This window comes from Lycium ferocissimum, unplaced genomic scaffold (assembly GCF_029784015.1).
Source record: "Lycium ferocissimum isolate CSIRO_LF1 unplaced genomic scaffold, AGI_CSIRO_Lferr_CH_V1 ctg11957, whole genome shotgun sequence".
In the NCBI taxonomy this organism is placed as follows: Eukaryota; Viridiplantae; Streptophyta; class Magnoliopsida; order Solanales; family Solanaceae; genus Lycium; species Lycium ferocissimum.
The window spans coordinates 9903-15000 of NW_026714109.1; the positions used below are offsets into that span (position 1 = coordinate 9903).

General features: G+C 44.9%; 1 protein-coding gene across 1 annotated transcript in view; it reads right to left on the reverse strand.

Annotated features, from left to right (window-relative positions):
• Window positions 1-3401: 3401 nt before the first annotated feature.
• LOC132041851 (probable cytochrome c biosynthesis protein) overlaps window positions 3402-5098 on the reverse strand; it is a 4325-nt gene continuing 2628 nt past the window's right edge. The window contains exon 1 of the mRNA XM_059432535.1: window positions 3402-5098. This exon is cut by the window's right edge and continues 2628 nt beyond it. The gene's annotated coding sequence lies outside the window, so the exon portion shown is untranslated.

A 5098-nucleotide genomic window follows, 5' to 3' on the forward strand; every position in this document is an offset into this window, starting at 1 on the left:
CTTTCAAAGGGAAAGAGCGTAACTCTGATTTTTGATGCGCTGAGCATGTTGCAATTTATTCCATTGTTATTCAAAATTCTTTTTATTGTCTTTCTTCGACCTTGTACCCGTGTACACGGAACACTAAAAGAATCTCTGTTCAAACAAAAACGACAAGCAAACCTGAAAACTAAAGCTGACGTGCAAGCGGGTATCTTCTCTGACCCCCAGGTAGCAAAGCTAGCTCTTCATCATTGGCATTGGGCAGGTAAACTTGGCTACACAACAACTTTGACTCTGCAGAGGATCTAGTTCCGTACCAATCCGCTTATCTTAGAGGACAAGAGATAATATATAAACTGTAAGGGTACCTACAATCGTCGCTTCTTTGATCGGGTTCTCTTTGGGGGCCACTTACCAGGGCCTGGCTCATCACTCACCTCGTGAACTCAAAGGTGCCTGGTGCCTCTCGTGAAGATGTAGAATCCCCAAGACTTGTTGGGCTGGGAAAGTGACCGAGGGTGGACGGAGTGTGGGAACCATAGTAACTTGGTACTAGAACATCGGATTTTTCATATTCGCTGCCAAGCGAACCGCCTGGTCCTGTTCCTAAGGCTAAGTCCAGAAAAAAGACTATTTCAGGTTCCAACGCTTCAGGCGTCAGGGGGCGGGCGCTTCCAGCCAGCTCTGGGGAGTTGACCTCGAACGAGATTTAGGTTCAACTTCTGCTGGTTCACCGAGAATGTTCACCTGAGGTCTTTCCTCAATCCAAGAATGTTTCGGGAAACGACTTCAACTTGAAGTCGCACAAATCCAGAATTTCTACCCTTGGGAGCGAGTCCCTATGCCGTGGACATCCTTTCTACTCAAACTAGGTTAGGATTTCACTCTCTCCTTCATTCATAACTCATTCCCTGCCTTCGGCGTGTAGGCCATGGGACTTTCTTCTGATTCCTCATCCTCACAATGGAAACTGAACATCTACTCCTCCAAACACGACTTCGGGAACGCAGCAGTTGCTTGCTATAGCCAGCCATACCAGCTGATTTGACAGGGCATGCTTATTCGAGGTTCGGGGTCTAGTCCGCTGCCGGACAGCTTTCTTGACTTGACTATCTTCGCTTGTAGCCGAACAGTTTGATCTTCTCTGGGAATGGAAGTATTGGCTCTGATCGATCTGTATGCCGACAGTGCTTTCTCTTTTTGCACTTCACCATCCTCATCTTTCAGCCCCCGCCCATTCTAGCAGGGGTGGATTTCTTTGACCTATGTGACCAGTGCAAACGCAGAACTTGCTATCAATGTCTCTAGACTAGCCCTGTCTTTTCTTCAAAGAGCTGTTATCATCCCCTCTATTATACGAGAAAATACTACGTCGTCCGGGTTTTTTTTCGAAAAAGGTCAGCTAACAGTAGTATGAGTTCCCACGCGAAGAATTCAATCCAGCTATAGCTCCTATGAGATGGCTTACCTCCAACTCTTAGCCTCATTCACGAAGATGCGCTCACTCTCTAAGCATTCGATGTTGTCATTCTTGGCATAGTCAACCGTGACGCCTTTGCTTTCTTGTCGTGCAATGCGGTCTTCTCAGCTCCCTTGCTCTTGGATGATGCTTTCGACGGTAAGGACACGATGTCCAGTTAATTTCCCCTTTTCCCAAAAACCCCCCCCTTTTAAGGTTTGGGGGTTTTTTTTTTTTCCCCAAAAAAAAAATTTTCCAAAAAAAAGGAAAGGGGTTTCCCGGTTTTCCCTTTTAAGGGAAATTTTCAAAAAGGGGGGGGGGGGGGGCTTTTTTGAAAGGGGGTTTTTTGGGGTTTTTTTTGGGGGGGGGTTTTCCTTTTTTAAAAATGCCCCCCTTTTTTTTTTGGGGGGCCCCCCCCCCCCCCGGGGGGTTTTTTTTTTTTGGCCCCCCCAAAAAAGGGGGTTTTTCCCTTTTTTTTTTCCCCCCCCCCCCCCAAGGAAAAAAAGGGGGTTTTTTAAAAGGAAATTTTTAAAGGTTCCCCCCGGGGGTTAACCGGGATTCCCCTTTTTGGGGGCCCCCCCCCCTTTTTTTTTAAAACCCACCCTTTTAAAAAAATTTTTTTGGCCCCCCTTTTTTTTTTTGGGGGGGGTTTTTTTCCCCCTTTTTTGGTTTTTTAAAACCAAAAATTTTTTCCCTTTTTTTGGGGAAAAAAGGGGGGGGGGGGGGCCCAAAAAATTTCTTTTTTAAAAAAAAAACCCAAAAAAAAATAATTTTTTAAAAGGGAAACCCCTTTTTTTAAAAATTTTTTTTGGAAAGGTTTTTTCCCCCCCCCAAAAAAACGGCCCGAAAAATTTTTCCCGGGGGGGGGGAAAAAAAAAATTTTTTCCCCTTTTTTGAGGGGTTTCCCTTTTAAAATTTTTTAAAATTTTTAAAAATTTCCCTTTTAAAAAAATTTTTTTCCCCCAAAAAGGGGAGGGTTTTTAAAACCCAAAAAAGGGTTAAAACCCCCCCAATTTAAAATTCCCCAAAAAAATCTTGGGGGGGAAAAAAAAAACCCAAAAACCCCCCCCCCCGGGGGGGGAAAAAGGGGGTTTTAAAAAAAAAATTTTTTTTGGGGGAAAAAAAAAAAAAATTTTTTTTGGGGGGTTTTTTTTTTTTTACAGACGCATCAAAAAAGACTTTTCGAAGCGCGGAATCCCAGAATGGAATCATTGCAGAAGAAAGGTATAAGGCTTGGGAACCGGAACAGGATTAAGCCTTTAAGCATGCAGATGAGTGTTTGCTGTCAGCCCCAATCCTTCGGTTTCCGGATTGGAATAAGGAGTTCCATGTTCATACTGACGCATCACTCTATGCCATTGGATGTATGTTGGCGCAAGAAGGGCCGCTTGATCACTCCATCTACAACAAAAGTATACGACTTTCCGCTTGGGAATTATACAACCACCGAACCTTCTTTATCATGATTCGACCCATACCTCAGACCTAAGATCGAGCACCAGAGCTGCTCATAACAACGTACCAAAAAGAAGAATGCGAGAAGTTAATATTCTCCAGATTCGACTATAAACCAGGTAGTGAGGATGAAAAAAAGCATAAGCTACCTCGTTCGTGCTCCCGTCTTTCCCGCTGCCATCTTCGGTGGATGCGCCCCTTCACTTAAAGGCGGCCAAACCAACCCACTGAGCCAACCTTTTAGATTGAATAAAGTTACTAAGCTAGTCACCTCACCTCTCTTTCTTACCCGCCCTTATTAGTAGTAGGCAACCTTTCTTTCTCGCCTTTCTTCCAGCTTTTTCCAGATAAAGGTCTAATAGAGTTGCGCTTTCTTAGTACATTGCCTTTCATTACCAATCTGTCGTTTTACAGCACGAAGTTACCTGATGTTCGCTACTACTAATACTAATAAGGGCGGAGAGATGTTAACCTTTCGCTATTAGTAAGCACTCCCCTAGTTTTGACCTAATGAGCTTTCTTTACGTTGAGTTAATTAACCCGGCGGGTTCGCCTAGATGCCTAGTAAAGAACGAGCTGGTGGGAAAGAGCTGGAGATCATGAAAAGCATTTCCACACAAGGAGGCAGGCGACCGGGAAGCTTTGCTTCTAGAATGCCGACTACATGGGAAGAGATGTTATATAGGTTGATTCTCATTCTTGCTGCCCGCTCGATTCCGAGGAATAAGGGGAGGGCTTGACCACAATTTCCCAAGTAAGAGAGAGAATCTCACTAATTGGAAGGAAAAGGAGGGCTTCGATCCATTGTGATTCGCTTTCTTGGTATGGAGAGATCTCTGCCATAAAAGAGAGAGCTCCTAAGCCTTATTCTGCAGATCAAAGAGCGACGTAATTCCCCATTCATCCGAAATAGTATTTTAGTAAAGAAGAGAGGCATTCTGGGCCGACTACTACGACTACATGCCCATCTAGTGCAGTGGCTTGGAAGCAAGCTACCTTGACCATCTTCCGAAGTTCTAAAGAATTTACTGATCAAAGGCTGTAAGGGCGGACTGCTCTACATTCAGCCACACCACAGTGACCCCGAAGCGATCTTCTTCTAGTTGCGGGACGAAATCCGACAGCCAATTGCTGGCTCTGAATAACCAGCCCAGCAATAAGCTCAATTGTTCCATAACTTGCTCCTCCATTTGCTGGGATGGGAAGTATAGATAGAAAGGCAGAAAAGGAGGCGTCGGCTCTGAAATGATGGAAGATTGAATCATTCCTTCATTCTATTCCGGCTATTCCTTTCCGGCGGGTGATTTATTCATGAGCTAGAGAGATAAGAGCTTCGATTCGCAGGCAGGATATAGAAATCGGGCACTATCTATATATAGTAGCTTCTAACTCCGCAACTAAACTAAAGGCTCTGGAACATAGTATACGCCTAGAACTGGTGATGCAGATAATGCGGTATCTGTTGGAATTGGAGCGAATCCAGATGCAATTTACCAAGTCAAAGCAAGGGGTTGAAAAAGCACCACAAGGGACGGGAACGACGTCCTGACTAAACAAGAGTTTCTTCAATAATGGCTTGGTCGAAAGTCGTAAAGAAGGCACCGGATAAGCAGCTAACATAAACTACTACCGTACAGCGCATCCCGTGGGCGCAAAGGCTATCATTCGTAGGACGAGACGCTAACCTACGCCCGTACATTCCAACCTGCCTCCTTGGGACTTAGCTCTGAAGATGAATTCCCGGTTAGCCGATTACCTTGCCCGGTTAGGAGAACAGTTAGAAGTAGGAAAAGATGCCGACACCGAACAGTTAAAGAATTCTCCTTCGCTTCAAGACTGCCAGCCTATTCGCTTTGAGCCGAAGCAGACGCTGCCCATGGAGAGCCTTTTCCTTTGTGAACATGCCCATAAGACAGGACAAAAAAGCCCAAAATTGGGCTTCTAGACGCCTTACAATAAAGAAGCCCCGGCCCCTCGGTGTCTTACACGTCTTCTTCGACCCTGCCGAAGCAGCTTTCTTTCTTCAGGTAGTGAAGTCACTCCGGTTTGTGTATGACTTGACGCTCTAAAGTCTGTATCTTGCCCCTAGTTACAACATCGTATTCGACTTCTATCGCAGATCTGTTATTTCTTACGCATTTCTTTCCATTAGCTCTCCAAGCTTCCTATCTTTCCATTCCTTCCTAAGCTTCAGTTGGTGTA